The following is a 19,916-nucleotide window of genomic DNA, read 5'->3' as shown; positions in this document are numbered from 1 at the left end:
AGGATATCATGTCCGCATCTTGTACAGTAATTAACCACTAGGAAGAATGTATGCAATGTGTTATTTATTGAAACTGTCCTACCAAAAAATAAATAAATAAATAAATAAATAAATAAATAAATAAATAAATAGTGAAACAAGTATGTGCTTATGGAGGAGGAAATACTGAGATTGCCTACAATGACTTAAATGGGAAGTGGTAGAAATTAATTCTCTAAGATAGTATAAAACAATTGAATAAAGAAGAATATAATGTAAATACCAGAAATAATTTTATGAACAAGAAGCTTTGAAATCAGAATATCTGTGGGACCTCATGAAAGTTCCTTCAGCTTAAACATTAAAAATGAGACTATACGAAGGTTTCTTTAAAAGGAAGAAATGTATATTTCAGAACAAATGGAATACAGAGTCTAATGATGTTTTCAGAAGTGTTATTAGTGTTTGTAAAACCAAATCCTGTGAGCTAAATGTTCTACCTTTTTCAGAGTGCTCTTTGTATAATTTCTTACCATCAGTGAAGGTGAATTTAAATGGCCAGTGTAATTTTTTAAGTGCCATTTCTGCAAGTTTTTATAGTAAGTAAAAGGAAAGCAGGATCTCAAGGACTAACTAATCAAGAGAGGGAAAGAAGAAGAGCTAGGAAGGTTCCCCTTATTATATATATATAATCAACTTGATTCCAACAGACTTTGAAAAGATATGGCATTAGGAATCGGGGAACCAAAGCCTTCTGTAATTACATAGCATTCTACCTCAGTAAAAGGAGAGATGTGAGAGTTGTTTACATGTCATGAACAAAAGCTTGAGAAAAATCAGTGCTGAAAGGAGCAATTGAATGCTGCTCACAGGGTCCGAGAAAGTCATAATTAGGCATGACGGGACTAATAAAATTCCTACGGCTATTTGACCTAATTTACATGATATCTAGTAAAAATAAAAGTTGAGTTTACTGCTTCGATTTACATAGTGCTTTAAAGAACTAGAACATAGTCGCAGGCTAACATGAAATGGAGAAAGATGGATAATCAAACAGGAAAAGCATCCAGTGACAATAGTGACCTTTGCACAGCTGCAAGTGTATTTCTTGAGAACCTCGGCAAATCACTTTATCACCGAGGAACCTCAGGCTTTATAAAAGAAAACCACAATCATAGCCAAAACATTCAGCAATGACACTTGAAAGAACTTATGGGTCACCTTCTTATAACAGAAAGATCTACATGGAGACTGAAGTAAAGTGCCTTGACTTGGCACATGACAGCTGAGGCACCACCCCTGAGTATCTTTATTCAATAAACCTTATATTCTGCAACCAAAGCAGACTTTCTCTTTAGTCACTGTCTCACACAAAAGCCAAGGTGGTTTTATCCTGCCTCCTTTCTCTGATTACGCTATATCCAGATAAGAAAATGCAGAATAGTGCTGTTGGCCACTGGTATTCAGTCCTATTGTAGTCATATTGTGTTGCTATGTTCAAACCACATCTTCTTCATCATGGAGTCTACAAAAAAGAAAAGAAATGGTAAGTGTTATATTTAAGATTGCTAGTAACACATATTGATAGCCTCCTTTAAGACAAACTAGCCCATTGGTGAAAGGTGATAGTGACTGGGAAAACACTGTTCTGTGCAGTGGCACAATGTACATCTCCACAGCCCATTGCTGGTATTCCTACTGCTTGCTTAGCCTGCCAGAGCAGAGGGGTAAACCTGTGGCATGGGTGTTATTTCTTTTTTTTTTAAGACAAAAGACATTAGCTTATGCGTTGTTTTTTCTAAACTAAAACCTCAGTATTCAGGTTTAATTGCAGTGCTGGCATTTTGCGATCCATAAAAGCTCAACCTCTAAAAACTTGACCATCACTGCTCTAAAGGGTCACACCTTCTCTTCTTAGCCAAAGCAGCCTCATTTCTTTCAGCTGATGGAGTTCTTATCCCAGAACCATACCCTCGTGGTACTGTCTTCTGCATGCATTCTAGCCTGTGATCCTTAGTTTACATCTGTGCAAGCAAGGATGACAACACATGCTGACTGTTTCCCCAGGACTTCATCTTTCCTCTCAGCATTCTGTACCTTTTACTATTACATGAACAGCAACAAAAGTCAGGGGAACAGTTGCACCCTATTATCTCATTGTTCATTTATTGCATTTGCTAACTGGAAAACCACTTATTTCATTTTTTTTGTTTTTGTTTTTGTTTTTGTTTTTTTTTTTTTTTGGTGGAACAGGGGATTGAACTCAGACCCTTGCGCTTGCCAGGGCACTTATTTCATTTTATATGATGTTTATATAAGTACATTTCATAAAACTCCTCCTTGTATGTTCCATGTTCAAACCCACATGCTGGCCTTCATGTATAAGCAATCAGTAGTTATTTTTTTAACCCAGTTTTCTAAAAACATTCATTCAAGCACTCTTATTCTCACTCTGGCTTTCTAACTGTCTGTTTCTGCCTCGGTGAATCTAGGACTATCTTTAAATCTGAAAGGGAAACCTTCACCGTTTCTGTTAAGCAGGCCAGTGGAAGGTGAGAACTCCATAGTTTGGCACTAGAGACCAAGAGGGCTTGTAAACCAAAGTGTTCCATGGAATATCAGGAGTGTCAGCCAGGCAGTCTTCTTTCCTTCAGGGCTAAAAGTAAATGCATTGTCAAATACTTAGAAGCATTTTGTGTGTGTGTGTGTGTGTGTGTGTGTGTGTACGTGCACATGTGTGTATTTCTAACAGAAATATATATATACATATATGTAAAATAAATATATATTCATCTGTATACTACATTGCTTTAATTATTTGGAAAACAGTTTAAAATATATTTCAAAACTTATATTTTCAGGACAAGATAGATGTGAGTATTTAATCCATCTTATTCCTGAATTTTACATTCAAGTAATGCTAAGCAGACCCAAAATAAATTATTCTGCAGCTATGTCCATGTCAGTGAAGTCAGAAATAATTCCTTAAAGCATCAGCTTTATGTAACTTAGATTCTGCACTAAGAAAATTCACAACTTAGATGGGGAAAGCTCTAAGAAGTATAAGCAAAGTTTTTGCCAAGTGTTAAGACATGTCTTTTAAAACATAAAGTAAAGTAACTTCTAAGACCTTCTCAAATTTTGGAAGAAATAGTACCTGTGAAAATAAATCAGATTTTCTTGGAATGTATTTGATTTGACTTTTTGTTTTGTTTTTTCTTTTTTGACTTATTAGTATATGTTTGAGATACATAATAGCATAATTCTGTGCAAGGAATTGGTATATATACACATTGTTATGTATGTGTATATATCATATACATACATAACATTTCAATTTTGTGGGATTTTCCCTCGCTCCCTTGACTCCCTTACACCTTTCAGCATCAGCTTCATTTATTTATAAGACCTTATAAAGTTATTTATCACATATACAGATTGAAAACCAGACTAATAAGCCAAAGAACAAATAAAAACAAATTGTTTAAAGGTACACTTTTATACAAATTGTCCATGCTGAATTATAATACCTTCCTTTTTTTCTTTATCATTTTTCCAACTGTCTTTTATCTCGTATTTTATGCTTGAGTTTTTCACAAAACAGAACCCATGCAATATTTAGGCTTGTGTGTTTTAGTCACTTCCCCTAACATTGTGGTCTCCAGGTGCACCCTTTGCCCACAAATACCCTTCTGTGTGCAAAGGGGGACTCCACTGAGGACACGTAGCACATATTTTTATGCATTCATCTGTTGATCGACATATAGGCTGTTTTCAAGTTTTCACTGTTATGAACGTGCTGCTATAAACACGGATATGCATACATGACTGTGGTACGAGGTCTTTAACTCTTTGGGGATGATAACTAGAAGAGGAATATCTGGATCAAATGGAATTTCTTCTTTTACTTTTTTGGAGAACCTCCCTATTAATTTCCACAGCAGTGGTATCAGTTTCCCTGCTGCCAATGATGGAGAAGTGTCCATTCTCCTCATGGCCTCAGCAGCATTCATTTTTGGTTGGTTTCTTGAAATGGGTTTGATTTAAGAAGATATTTCTAATAATTAATTATAGCTGCCTCCCAGGGTAACGAACACTGCAAAATGAAACTCTAAATGTTAGACCTTTAGAGGCAAAGGTCTCCTGTAAACTTCCTACCATATGAACTACCTTCCTCCCCTACCCTCAGCCAAGACAGTGGGACAGAATATGCAGGTCCTGCAACCAGGAAGTCAAGTCCACTTTCATTTCCTCAGGCAAGAGAGTGAGCACTCTGTGTCCCAGAAGGCAATAAACAATCCGATGTCTTTTTTCTTTCATCCTTTCTTTTTATTATGTATTTGGTTCAGGGTCTCACAAAACAGCTCAGACTCGAAGTAATTTTCCTTCTTTTAGCCTCCTCAGCACTGGGATTACAGGCATTCAACACCACTCCTGGTCTTGGTGGCCTACTCAGCGTGCCTAGGGGCAGGGATGGTTAGGCATGTGATGCCAGGAATCGGACCCTGGCCCCTCCACTTGCCTAAGCAGGTGCTTAGTCTGCTGAGCTGTCTCCCTGACCCAATGTGTCTATTTTGTCACTATATCCCCTTTCCAACACTGCTTCTTGCTATAAAAGACTCCAACACACCTCCACACAGTGAGATGGTGATTTGAAGCAAATGAACTCCTCTGTCTCCTCAGAACTAGTGCTGAATAAATCATTTCTCCTTTTTACCAATATAAATGGTTTCTTTGATTTCATCAGCAATTGGCAAAAGAATCAGAACAGATGAACCTAAGCGACTAATAACACTAGCGTGGAAGACCTTAAAATGAAAATCTAAAACTTACAATTCTATTTAATGTTCAAAATATTTATTTTCTGCTCTGATAAAAATTAAAACAGTTTATTTTGACCTATTTCAAGGTATGGTAATTGATATATGCAGAACAAAACAGAGCAAAAATATAGCAATCTTATTTATTCTATTATAAATATGAACCATATGTCTTTTTATGAATATTTATATTTCTGTTACCCGCATTTTATAGAGTTTTAGTATACTATTTTTATATTCTAAAATGTAACTCTTGTTGAAAACACTAAGTTCAATATTACTAATATATATGCAAAATAAAATAAATAATATGTACTCTAATATAAAACAAATACTGTGGAATCTAAAACAATTTATCATCTGTTATTTGAACAGTTGTAGTAAAATCACTAGAGAGGAATATGCAGTTGCAACCATCCACTGTATTTTCAAGATGCTCAACAACCACGAAATGAATTTCACATCAAGACCATAATGAGAAAACAGATTCCAGAATAATTTCCTACTTCTTGAATTGGATGTGAATGAACAGAGAAGGCAGATCATTTCTAAAAACAACATCTCATCCAATGGACTGAATCCTTACAATTGTTGTATTAGGAGTCAACATTTGAAAACTGTTTGCAATCATCTTTATAAATCCAGGTTATATTTATTTTAAGAACACCATTTCTTTTTAGACAGCAAGTATTCAGTTATGTTTGTTCTATGGGCTGAATAATAACGACCCTCCCAAATAAACAATTGGGCCGGGCCTGGCCTCAGCCAAGACAAGGACAGAATATACACATATTCCGGAAGTCAAGTCCAATTTCATTTCCTCGGGCAAGAGAGGGAGCACTCTCTGTCCCAAAAGGGGTGAAACAACCCAGACAATATAGTCTCCTTTTCCAAATACATGGTGAGATTTTTATCTGTTTTCCTTATTTCAGCAAGTCATGGACACTTGTTTTTGTTAACCGTGTACACAAAGAGCTTAAGTTAGGATAGTTCTTTCATCAATAAAATGAAAAAAAGAATTTAATTCTTTGGTTACTTAAAATGTCAATATTTGGGCCAACAGGCAGCTCACTGAACTAAAGCGCCTGCTTAGGCAGGCACAGGGACCCAGTCTCAATCCCCAGCACACTGCCCCATCCAGGCCCCGCACCCAGGGCATGCTGAGGCTGTGATTGAGACTGGGTGAGGTGGTGTGCGCTTGTAATCCCAGTGCTTGGGAGGCTGAAAACAGGAGGATCACTATGAGTCCAATCTGTGTAGAGACCCTGTTGACCCTGTACTAAATACGTAAAAAACAAAATAAAATAAAAATAAGAAATAAAATGTTAGCATTGGACTTAATACATTGCTTTTGTTCGTGTTAAATGTAAATAGAGGGGCCGGGAAGATGACTCAGTGGAATAAGCGCTTCCCTGGCAAGTGCACGGACCTGAGTTCAATCCCCAGTTCTGAAAAAAAAAAAAAAATGTAAATAGTTTAAGGTATTGTTTTCTAATGTACTGTAATCAACTTGCTGCATGGCAAGGCTATATCATTTAAACTCTATTTTCATTTTCTCATTTATAATCATTGCATTTAGAAGGATAAAGTAAATATTAAATCAAACAATGAAAAACACTAAGAATTTCTAAAAGTGAGTAAATATTCAATGTATATTTGTTGTTAGTATTTCAAAAAAATTACTAACAATAAAAAATTAATAAATCAAAACTAAAGTCATTCTTCCTTTTTCTTGTATTCATTTAGTATTTATAAACTTAGCACTTAGTAGCTGGTATTTGGTTGTATTACCTTAAATTAGAATTATCTTGTGATCCTCTTCATTAAGAAAGCTATGAGGCAAAACAAGTTTGGACAAATTTAAATAACATTTTAAATTTCATTAATATATTAATGAACATTGAAACTCTATGGTAACCCTGTAGACCCTGTTGATCCTATACTAAATACAAAAAAAAAAAACAAAAAAAAACAAAAACAAAAAAAAAAAAAAACCTCTATGGTAACATCTAGGCAGCATTTCCTACCAACTGCTTGATCATTCCTACCAACTACTTAACCAAGCCCCATATGCATCGTGTTTTTGTAATAGTTTTTCCAATGTTACCCTGTGATAATTACCTGCCATTTAGTTTTTAACTCCTTGAGCCATTAGTTTCATATAAGTTTATCAAAAGACCCTATTGATTCTTTGACATCTTTCATGTATTTTCATAGAATACCCTCTAAAATTGGTGACATTGTGGGGATTTTTGTCTTTCTACATCAAACTGATCTACATATTTAGGACTGACCAAAGAAGCCACCTCTATCTCAACCACTTCTCAAATCCATCAGTGTAGAACTCCTTTAATTATAGGACCTCTAGTAATAGTTATGTCCTCTCTAAACACTTTGTTGATTCTTTCGCAAGAAATTCTCACCCATGAGAAGTCGCCATTCTCTTCTCATAAACCTTTTCCATTCTACAATCCAGATGGACAGGTTCCCACCAGAATTCTCCATTTGAGGACTGGATTTTGTGGGGAAAAAAAAATCTTACTTGACATAAATCTCATTTGGTCTCCTCCAGAAATTCCTAAGTAGATGATAATTAATGGTGGAATTTCTGAGACAGGTCCTTGATTCATCTCACTCCAGGGTTTGAGTGGCCCAGAATGATAGCAAAATCTAAGTCTTTTGAAAAGGGCTCAGAACTTGAGTGAAATCTCCTAGTTTAAAAAAAAAATTACTCTTGAACCACATTTTAACATATCTACAAAATAAGAATCATATATATAAGGAACAATAATAAATCCACTGACAAAAAAATGGTGTAGGAGATGCATTTAGAAGGATCATAGGGCTGGCCAAATAGCTCAGCAGATTAAAGCACCTGCAAGCAGGTACAGGGGCTAGAGGTTGGATCCCCCGGCCTGCTGTGCAGGCCCCAACCCGGGGCACACTGAGACAGTGATTGAGACTGGGCGTGGTGGCTTACAGCTGTAATCCCAGCACTCGGGAGGCTGTAAATAGGAGAATCACTATGAGTTCAATCTAGTAGTAAGACCCTGAACACCCTGTAGACCCTTCCCTAAAATACAGAATAAAAAAGGAAGATCATTTTATTTATACTACTATCATATGTCATTATGAAATGATTAATATATATAATATGTGTGTATCATCTTTATATAAAATCATAATGGAAAGAATACCTTGAATAAGCAATTTCAAATAAATAACACTGAATCTCAAGATTTTGTTAGCAATATTTTTAGAAAAGATCAAGTATGTAATAAGAGAAATAAAAATCGTCTCCTTTAATAACAAGTTTTTTATTTAAAATATAAAAACAGAAATAAATTAGTGTGACTTTCAAACTAAAAGATCCACTTGATCTTCAAATTAAAAATGTAACATTCCTGGATAAGTAAAACAGAGTCCATTGCCAATTAACGCTATGCTGTTCCCATCAGCTTCACCGCCTACTGTATCTAGTAACTAATTTAGACCTAGACCATGAAGGGCTGCAGAGCATGGTACTAAGCAGCAGCAGGTCTACAGAGATGTTAACATCCTCTTTTTTATCCTAAATCATAACTGTACTAGAAAGTGAGGTTTAAAAGGGAAGAGTTTTGGGTTTTTGCTTGGGTGTGGTTTGGTTTGGGGTTTTTGCTTGTTTTGTTCGCTTTCAGAGCTGCTTTTTCACACAGTGCCACAGGAATGTGAACATTTTTGAGTACATACTTCATGTTAATACTGCTTTTACCATTTCATTAATTTTCCATTCAAAAACAAAAACAGGCTTAAACATTGAACCTTATAGATTCTTTTTCCTTCACTACATGTAAGGACTTTATCTGCTGCAGACCATAGTATCATCGCTGACTAGGAAGCAGTTTTCTTGCAGTGTTGCAGCTCAGCCTAACAAGATTTGTGCTGTCTTTCTGAATCATCATGGTGTGTGTGTGTGTGTGTGTGTGCGTGCATGCGTGCGAGAGAGAGAGAGAGAGAGAGAGAGAAACAGAGATACAGAGGCAGAGACAGAGAGGGAGAGAGAACCATTTCTCCACAATCCTTTTTCTAAGTACAGCCTGCAAGCCAATGGCCACATCAGATGCATTAGAAGGAGCTTGTCCACCACACATGTTTAAAGACAGGTATCCATCCCAGCCAAGTTGGGCTCTTCAGGCCAGCTAAAGCATCATCCACCAGGAGCCATGTCAGGCAACCTATTAGGTATTGCTTAATTTATTTAAAATTCAATTTTAAGATGGGAAATTAGCTTAGATTCAGCACTTTAAATGTAAATTACGGTTTCTGAGTAGATGAAATCAACTTTGAAAGGAAATGTGGATTAAATTACAGTACCAAAAAAATTTCCCAAACTCTGTTTTATATCACTTAATAGAGAAATATGGGGTATACGTTAAGTCCTCAGTAAGAAAAAAGAAAAATAATATTAAAATTCATTTTTAGGGTTGCTGTGGGAGTGCTTCTTTTTATTTCATACAGGAGTAAATAGTCTCATAAAGCCTTCATTAATAGCCAGAAAACAAATCAGTCTTTCCCGTAGGCAGCCTTAACTAATGCACTCATCTTTATTACACAAGGTTTTAATTGAGTCATATTTTAAGAATCAGAACAAGCTTAAATATATTTCTTTTCTCACTTAATCCTAATTTAGTATGTGAATCTATCACTATGGTTCATTTAGACCAATATATTATAACAATTAAGACTCAAAATAATTTTTCACACATTGAAAAGTCTTTCATCTTTCTACTCTGCTTTGCAAGGTTCTTTCTTGGCTCTGGGATGTATCAGATTCTTAGAGAAACTTAATAAGAAGACTCTTATAAACATACATACACAACAAAAGTGGAAGGAAAGCCATACCCATATACACATATATAATTACAATATATCATTATGTAAGTATAATGTTTTCCATAGCTAAATGCAAAGTGAGATATTCTGGTAAATTTATTCAAAGTCCTATAGGTTTAAAAATTTATCACATTTTAATTTCTTTTTAAAATTGTATTTATTTATTTGCTGCAGAGTCTCATTATGTAATTCAAATTCATAGTGATCCTCCTGACTCAGCCTCCCCAAAGCTGGGATTACAGGCATACACCACCACCATGCTGGTTTCAGGGCCAGCACAGCATGCCTGGGTCTCTGGGGCTGGCTCAGCATGTAGTACCAAGGATCAAATTTGGATCCTTGTACTTGTCTGGCAGATGCTTAGATGGCTGAGCTATCTTCCCAGCTCTATCCCATTTTAAAAATTGTACAACTTTATAATTGCAAGAATTGTACCTGGTGCTTGATATTTTCTGTTGGCATCATTTGCTCAATCCAACATAAATTACCAGGATCTGATCTCACTCAGCACACTGGTGGTGCCAGCCACATCCTTGATCCTTAGGCCCTGCATGCCTCATACACTGAACAAAGCCTTGCCCCACAGCAAAGGCAGGCAGAAAGGACCACATTAGCCCTTTTCAATATCATCTAAATTGCATTGAGGAGCACCAGCAGCTTCCAAATGTGCTCAGGTAGAGGCTGCTGCTTCAAGACAGGTTGTGTCATCTCCATTTCAGACATTGCTCTTGCCACATAAGAATTTCATACAGACTACCAGCTCCGTGTTTCTTTATGTGAAGCACATTAGGTTTATGGAGTTTTAGATTTTATAACAATTTTTTCCTAGTTTTCTTTTACCATCCATAACTGTGAAAAACACCTGGGAGGGGAAGGAGGAAAATGTGAGGAAAAAATGGGAAAATCAATTTTATCTCCTACAATTACGGGAAACAAACTCTTTGGAATGTTCTGATTCATTGCATTGGATCTGAATTACCAATTGAAAGTCATTTTATCTACCTGGCTTTATTCATCGAATATAATTTATTACATTATATAGTAAACTAGAAGGTATTGGATGAGTCATTCAAGCCCTCGCCAAGGTTCATTTAGTAAAAAAGACCTCCTTTGTTGCTTTCTTTTGTATGACAGAGATTTAAAGAAAAACAAAATCTATAGTTATTCTCAGTATTAGTCACAATGCCTGCTTTTGTTGTGCTAAGATATTTTCATGCAAAGTGATTTACTGAATATCCCAGACATTGAAGCTTAAAGGAGATCAAGAGCTTCTGACTCCTTGTCTGCTACAAAAACTGAGGATCACCCAGCCCCCCCAAATGTATATGACTGATAAAGGCACCCCACTCCCTATGGCACATGGAAGTTATGAGTTATGTGCATTTCTGAATGAAAAAGGCTTTTATTAAAATTGTTCTATTGTGCTAGTTGGATATATATATATATATATATATATATATATCACCATGGCATTAAGAAAAACCTACAAAAAAGAAAGAAGGAAAGGCCTACCAACCTTAACATTTGGTCTTGAATAAGAAGAGATGAGCAGAGCATTCAGCTATTTAGAAACAGTATCCCTAAAGTAAGAAGTGATGTTTGTCCCCAAATAAATTCATATGATAAACACATGTGCTTGTAAAACAGCCCACTCCAAACCACGCACTGAAGTGAAAAGTGAGTTGAAGATGTATTTTATTTGACGAGCCATGTACAAATCATAGTATATGTTCACAACCTCATTAAATATATGGCAACCACTTTGGAACAAACCAAACATGGTCACAAACTTCACTAAGTCTGTTTTAGGAAACAAAACTACTAGGCGCATTAAGCTTCAGACCATAGATCAACCACAACAGCCACAGTATGGTTGGATGAATCAAACTGGAAATTCACAGTGCAGAGTCTAGCATTATCCTTGGAAATTGGAAGAAGAGCAAAGAGCAATTATTCATGGAATTACTGTGTTTGTCCACTATGACATATTTGAAAATTTAAAGCCATAAAATCATCACTAGTTTTTCTCCACTATTCTAAACTCATCTGTGGCTAAAGACTAAAATTCTATTGACTAGGTAGAACCTACAGATTTCATCTCTGCAGACAGACAGACAGACAGACAGACAGACAGAGCAAGCATATTTCTAAATAACATACTAAAACTTGATTAGTACCATTAATGTTCCAGTCTTTTTAAAATATTTTTTATATTGGTACAGGGAACCAAACTCATGACCTCCTGCTTGCCAGATAGGCACTGTGCCACTGAGCTATATCCCCAGTCCTTGTCCTAGCACTCTAAAATTTTCAGAATAGATTTTCTCCAACTACTATCTGTGGTTTACAGTGAGTACATAAATGTATTCTTGGGAACTCCACTAGTTTCATAATTTTTTTTCATTATTACACTTTCATGGCCCTGATAACGTTTAAAAACTTAAGACAGAATATTCTGGATCATCTGGAGGATCCAAAACTCCCATTTGATTTTCACTTACAAACAAATTGATGCCACATGGTATTTCTAAAGGGAAAAAAGAGATGGCTTTAATATATAAACCATGCACTTACCACCAAATGAAGGCCAAATGCTGTCATGATTTACTACACAAAAGAAGTTTTCACAGCAGTTCCCAAAGGGCAAATTGGGGTGAACTGAATCATCACATAGCACAAGGAAATGCAGACCTAGCCATCCCTGCATGCAGGCTGCAGAGAACGTAGTTCTTTGTCCCTGAGTCTGGTTTCTACCCCCATAACACACATGAAACATGCATGCAGGGAAGAGGGGCTCCAGAAGTGATCGCTAGCAGCAGGCATCTTGTACCACATGCTTTGCAGAAAACTGTAGCAAAGCATTTTCAGGTAATGGGGACACAAAGAGAACCTCCTCTTTTATCACAGGAAAAAATTATGAAATAGAAAATTATGATAGAAATAGCAAAAAATGGATAAACATTATTGACAGCAGCTTTGTAATGTAGAATAGATCTCTAAATTAAAAATCCAATGTGTAGCAACAGATAAAAAGACTGAGAGCTTTCTGAAGTATGTACGCCATTGTACTTCACTCAGCAACTGTACAGAACTGAGTGAAAAATGATTTCTTAGAACATTTTGAAGAAACTCAAAGACACTAAAGATTTAACTTCAGTATAATTTGGATGCTATAGAAGGTAGAGAAGAACAACTTTACAATCTGATACAAAACAAGTTTTAAACTATCATGAACTAGAGTAAGCCCATGTGGAATCAAATCAAAATGAAAAATAGAAATGGAGCGACAAAATTCAAACAAGGAGAGTTTCAGATCAAAATCCACAAAGATACTATCTCAGTGAGAAGTGGTTCATTCTTTCCTTAAATACTTGGGTATACTGTGCAGGTGTTTTACTTTAGAATATTTTCTATACTTTGTTCTTAATTCAGAATCTGAGCTTACAGGATATCATGTCTGCATCTTGTATTATGAATAACTACTATGAAGACAACAATGTGCACTGTATTAATTATTGAAACTGTCCTATTAATCAGTTGTGAAACTCTGATTTTGATTTGTTTCTCAATATAATTAATAAAAAAATTTTAAAAAGAATCTGAGCTTCATTCTTTTCATATCATCCTATTTTCTTCTTAGAAAAATTACAATGTCAGTATGATTTTTATAAAGATGTATCTGAGACAGTTGTGGATGACCACAAGGGAATAGTGTTGAGACAGAAGTTTGGGATGACACAATAAATTGAACATAATAAACTATTACCCTTTGTAACATGACACATCTCAGCAGACACATTGTGAGACCCTGGTAAGACCACAGGTAGAGCATTATGAAATGATAAGTCGATAAAAATAAAAATACCTAGTGAATCTTCACTTGATCTTAGTCAATTTAAAATTGCTAGTTTTGGAAGTGACACAGGTGGACATTATATTACTAGCTTCTGACTTTGCTTGTTGTTGCCTGTGTTACAGCCCTCTGACATGAAGATCACCTTTGCTGAGAACACAGGCTGTTCACTTGGGCCTGCACATATCTGATGAAAATGGAATAAAAGTCTTGATAGCTTGGGGTTTTTTGTTTGTTTGTTTGTTTGTTTGTTTGTTTGTTTTGTGGAACAGGGGATTGAACTCAGGCCCTTGCACTTGCCACAGAAGCGCTTATTCCATTGAGCTATCTCCCCGGTCCCAATAGCTTGGTTTTGATATTGTGTCTGTCCCTTTGCTGCCTTAATCTTTAAGTCAGATTCTACTCAGATCTTCACTAGACATGTTGATCATTTAAACAGCATTTTTGTGCAAGGCTACATGATACAGGGTTAACTTGACCCATTGCCTACTGGAGATGGTACATTTTTCTTTTACTCTACCCTTATGCTGTACTCTTTCATCTGCTCAAACAATGATAGACCTTCAGCCAAGTAATAAGGCTAGGATATTTGTACGAAGTGATGACACCAGCTCTAAGTATAACTCAACAGTTCCCAAGCAAAGTTGACCACCTGTTCACCTACCTACCAAACACCAAGATGTTTTTTGCAGGATGATGTTGCCTGACACATGAAGATACAATAGCCTATAGTACGTGTAACATCCTATGTCGGGCGCGGGCGCCCTGCTCCTCAGCCTTGCCCCTCCCGCTGGAGCTTCTGCTACGAGTCTTGTTTCCTGTATAGCCCTGGTCCCTGCTGGCAAGATTTGATTGGTTCGCACAGCCCTGCGAGGCAACTGGCTGTTGGCCTATTGCCTGTGTCGGACGATATACTTGGCTCCCTCTGATAGGTCCGCGGGGGGGGGGGGGATATAAGAAGGGGGGTTAGGAGAGGGGGAGGAGGAAGGCCAGAGAGGAGGAAGGCCAGAGTCCCCGTTTTGTCTTTTCTCAGCGCCGGTCAATCCTATAACTCAATTATGTCCCAAATTTTCTGATCAAGGAGATTATGGGGCCAAAGAGGAAAGTGATTGAAGATGTAGAGTGTGCCTAAGAAGAGTCACATGAAGAGAAAACATTCTCTCAGGCTTTCAAAAACAGTATATTGTTCATGCAATGGCCATGACTCATCCACATGGCTGACACTGACAAAGGATCTACAAACTGAGGTACGGCATTTCAGGAGAAATCCTGAGGGAATTTGACTAACCTTGTCAAATAAAAAAAAAAAAAATTACATTTCTTGTTATATAGATCTTGCCTTATCTTGGTCTTAATCACACAGCAAAAAAGTATAAAAACGAGGTATAAAAAGTAAAGTGATATTAACATGCTGAGCTGTAAAAGGTTCAAGTCAACAACTTCTGACATTGCCATTCTTATGGAAAACCCACTACTATTACAGACTTCTGAATGATATTGAACTATTTTGCTGAATGCATGCACATACAATATTTAAATGGCAATGGAATACCTATCTCAGACAAAAATAAACAAAAAAGGGGATACAAATGAAGGACTATTTTGTATCAGTATATACAAAACAGTTAGGATAGATGTACAGCTATTTTCTCTTAATTCAATGAGAAGAAAGATTTGTACTAATAGTGTTTGAACAGGATATCATGTCTGCATCTTGTACTATGAATAACACTATGAAGACAACAATATGCAATGTATTAATTATTGAAACTCTCCTACTAATCAGTTTTGAAACTGTCCTATTGCTATTTGTTTCTCGATAAAATTAATTTAAAAAATAGCCTCTAGTACAAGTTGACCATGAACACTTGTTTTTTTTTGTTTTTGTTTTTGTTTTTTGACCATGAACACTTTGTGTACAAGTCTTCACAAGAAGACACATCTAACCAATGAAAATTGTCACCCCAAGAAATCAATAAAATACTGTTACTCTCTTTGTCTGGGAGCAGCATCTTGGTCAATCTCTCTAAGAACTGCTTGCTCCAATTTGGCTGAAACTTCTTGTAACATGGCTTGTCTTTAAATGTCCTCCTGAGGCCTCATGCAGTCATAGGGGTGGCCTTTAGGAGGCAGCTGGATCTAGGGTGTGTGATACTTGGATTAAGAATCTGATACTTGGATCAATGGTGGTACTTGGATTAAGGGTGTGTGATTACTAAATTAGTGCACTGTTCAGTTTAGCATAGTCCTGGGTGTGGATCACTGGATGATCCGTGCTGGTTGTGGGTGGCATCATTCCAAACCTTGGTAACCCTTGAGACAGAAAGGCGAGGCAGGCCTGCTATTGTGGATTTTGCAGACTCACTTCTTGCTGCTGCTGTTTTCACTGCCTTCTAATTGCCGTGTCATGAAAATTCTCCTCTCTGATGCCCCATGCTGTTTGCCAGCCAACTATGGACTCAAACTTTGACACACTGTAAACTGAAATAAAACTTTTCTCATTTAAACTTATGGATGTCGAGTATTCTGTCTCAGCCATGAGAAAAATAAGACATACTCTTTGCTGTCTTCCCAATAAAGCTGTGCATATGTGCTCGTGTTTGCAATATCTTGGCTAGACTCTTTTCTAAAGTCTGTGGGCCAAAAGATCCCTTGTCAAGTATTAGTAGCAAATAATCCTATTGTCCCAGGGTGCTTTTAATTATCTTAAAAGACCCTGAAAAAGCTAACCATAATTTTCTTTAAAAAACTTAAAGAACAGATATTTGAGTGTGGGAAGTACTATGTAATACAAAGTAGGCCTATTCATCACGTCTTTATAAGGAAAGAGTGGTTCCTTATAAAGTTAGCTTAAGAATCAGAGCAAGTCAAAATGGAACTTTGCTAAGCCTTTGAGAGCTATGTGGCTTGGCTAGCCATTGGCATGTACCAGACATATTTCTAAGAATCCTTAGTTAAGGTTTTAATTTATATTTAAGAGTAATTTGTAAGTAATAAAGGCTATAATGTCTTCTGCCTCTGCCACTTTGAGGTCATGGCCACAAATCAGCCAGGAAAGTAGAGTCTAAGGGATCCAAAGAGCCCAGTGTAGCTGAATGCTTGCAGCCTCCTGCAGTAAGTAAACCTACAGATCAAGCAAACGAGTTTCAGGACAAAGCTGAAATATTGCGAGCTTCAAAGCGAATTCAAAGTAATGGGATTTTGAGATGGAGCACTTTAAGAATATGATGAAGTTTAATAGCTAAGTGAGTGACATCAGGTTTAATAAATTAGAACTGTGAATTTATTAGTCGCAGTACCATTTCTCCCCAGCCCCACCCAACCTCAAGATTCTACTGACACAAAATCTTGTAACAGAAATTTCAAGAACAAGAGCAATATGTAACACAAAAGCATCAGTCCTACTTGGAGTTTGTGTTGGTGCTAGGCAGGAATTCTGCCTTCTGGAAGGTTATCCAAACCAAACCAGGACCCTTGGAGAGCGTTCTGCTTTATTTACTGTTCCGCAAGAGTGCCTGCTTTTTCCCAGTGTTCTTTGTGCTTAGGAAATATCTTGTGCATGTCCTTTTTGTGTAGCATATAACTGTTGATTTCAGTGAAAAATGGATGTGAGAGCATTTATTCATGTATATAGTTTTCCTTTTCTCTTTGCATTTTTTTACAATAAAATCTTATAACTCCATCCCCCAGGAAGTAATAGAAGCCAAGCAGAAATTATTTAGAGAAAAAATGAGATTAATATTTCAGTCGGAATGTCAAAACCAGAAGGAACTGGGGCAGTATAAAAAGATCATGAATTTGCAGGTAATGCTATCTATAGTATTTTATCTTCTGATAGAAGTGAAAACATATTAAGAATTCATTTTTTAACTTGAAATAAATATGTAACCTACTATAGAGTAAATTATTTCTTTAAAATTACATATTATCCATGAGGTTTTTTACTTTTTTATTTTTCATTCATCTCATCTCTTTCTTGAAATCTCATTCCATGAGGATGTATTATTAATGATCTATTAATAAGCATTCACTTAAAACCATGACTGATTAAAAAGTGGACTTGATTTTAAGTAAGTGTTCTGAAAATGTTTCATTTATTGAATTCACTGAGGTTTAAGTTCTCATTTGTATAGCTAGAGGGTAAATTACAGATACTCATGCTTGTTTTATCATTATAATGAAAGTAGTACTCATATTTGCAGCACTAATTAAAATTCTACTTTGACCCATATAACTGTACCTTCTCACCCAAATAAATTATTTTCAAATCTATATATAAAATTTACTGTGTGTGTGTGTGTGTGTGTGATAATGAAAGTATCTATCTTTAGCATAACATAATCAAGGTTAAGAGAAAGTAAAAATTAGATTCAGACTTTTTAATACTGCAGGGTACATTTTTAGTACCCTACAGAGAGAATTAGTCACACGACTCCCATTAACTTTAATGGAACCTGTATGGGCAAATTGTATGCTGAAATTCTTAGAAAGTTAATGTCAGTAGAGTTTACTAGCTCCATTTTTTTCTCATTGGACCTTTAGTTTGGGCTACTTTTGCTTTCTCATGGTCTAAGGGGAAGACAAGTCAATAAAAATGATTAACATAAATGTTTTCCAAGTTTTATAAGCTTGCATTTTCCATGTATGTGCCCAGAAGTTCGAAATCTGAAAATAATGTTTGTAACATTTTTTATTCAATTTGCAATTAAATTCAACATAATAAAGAGAACCATATTAAATATAAATTTTATAAAACTTTCTTATATATGTGTGTGTGTATATATATATTTATATATATATATCAGCATTCTTTTCTCTCTAGAGATTTTTATCTCATACTTCTATTTTCAAAATCAAAGAGCTTAAAATATTTTGAAAATAATAAATGTTAAAACTTAATGTTTTTGGATTATCATACTTTGTTGTTCATATTTGAAATAGGATTATGGGTAGATCTTGTTAAAATATTGTGAAAAATACCTGTTCCATGTTATGCCTAAGATGCTTGATATTCAGACAGATAGTGAGGTTAAGCTTAACAGCCTAAGTTGTATGGTAATAACAATAAGCTTGTCTTCTGGATGGTTAACAACCTAAGTTTGCAGACCAAATTAGAGAAAAAGGAGGGCTGCAAGGAAAGCCTACATTTTGGCCCTAGCTTTCCAAGGTCAATTAAGACTCAGGACATATGAGAATTTGTACTGTGGCATCATGTAACTCAGTAGTGTCCCAAATTTTCTGATCAAGGAGATTATGGGGCCAAAGAGGAAAGTGATCGATGATGTAGAGTGTGCCTAAGGAGAGTCACATGGAGAGAAAACATTCTCTCAGGCTTTTACAGAGAGCACATTGGCCAAGCAATGGCCATGACTCATCCACATGGCTGACACTGACAAAGGTTCTACAACCTGAGGTACAGGATCTCAGTATAAATCTTGAGGGGATTTCGCTGACCTTATCAGACCCAAAAGCTACAACTCATCTTGCATAGGTTTTGCTTTATCTTGGTCTTAACCATCCAGCAGAAAAGTGTAAAAACAAACTATAAGAAGTAAAGTCATGCTGTTACATTGAGCTGTAGGGGACTCAGGTCAACAATTTCTGACATTGCCAGTCAAGCGGAAGACCCTATACTATTATGGACTACTGAACTTTTTTAGATTATTTTGCTGAGTTAACACACCTATAATATTCAAATAACGGAACTTAACAAAAAAAAGGGTTTACAGATGAATGTCCATTTTGTATCTGTGTATTCAAAGTGGTTAGGATAGATATATAGTTACATTCTCTTAATGAATAGAGCGATTTGTTCTAATGGTGTTTGTAAATAGGATATCATGTTCACATCTCATACAGCAATTAACCATTAGGAAGAATGTATGCAATGTGTTAATTATTGAAACTGTCCTACCAATTTGGTTTGAAACTGTCTCATTGCTATTTGTTTCTCAATAAAATTATGAAAAAAATAAGTAAAATAAATTAATAAATAAATAAACTGATTTCCAGGCACTAACAATTACAAATAACTAATGCTTTAGTTCTAGTTTTTTAGATGTTATACTACATAACAATTTATAAGTCCCTGCTAAAACAAATGTGGCAAACTAGTATTTATTTCACTTAATCATTTCTGATAGTAATAAAGGAAAAGATTGCAATGATCATTCAAGAAAAAAAAATAAAATAAAATATTGTACACCACAATTAGATACTGATGAGAAAGAATCTAATAGACAATAAGAGAATAAAACTTTCTAAGTGGAGGAAAAAGAATCTATGTTATATTCACTGTTTTTTTTTCTTTTTAATATAATACTTTATTAGACAAAATGTTCAGAACAAATCCATATCATATTTAGTGCATTGGACATTCTTAAATCTATCAC

General features: G+C 35.7%; 1 long non-coding RNA gene across 1 annotated transcript in view; it reads right to left on the bottom strand.

Moving 5' to 3' along the window:
- Positions 1-1,134: 1,134 nt before the first annotated feature.
- The window catches only part of LOC111813990, a 73,636-nt gene continuing 54,854 nt past the window's right edge, over positions 1,135-19,916 (bottom strand). Inside the window, exons 3-5 of the long non-coding RNA XR_002819086.1 lie at positions 6,591-6,631; positions 2,505-2,635; positions 1,135-1,504 (exon numbers count right to left, since the gene is read on the bottom strand). This is a non-coding gene — a long non-coding RNA (uncharacterized LOC111813990). The remainder of the gene's footprint in view (positions 1,505-2,504; positions 2,636-6,590; positions 6,632-19,916) is intronic.

The sequence above is a fragment of the Octodon degus genome, unplaced genomic scaffold (assembly GCF_000260255.1).
Source record: "Octodon degus isolate 3935 unplaced genomic scaffold, OctDeg1.0 scaffold00252, whole genome shotgun sequence".
Classification (NCBI taxonomy): Eukaryota; Metazoa; Chordata; class Mammalia; order Rodentia; family Octodontidae; genus Octodon; species Octodon degus.
The sequence above is the reverse complement of the archived record's forward strand: the minus strand, read 5'-3'. Positions and strand labels throughout refer to the sequence as shown.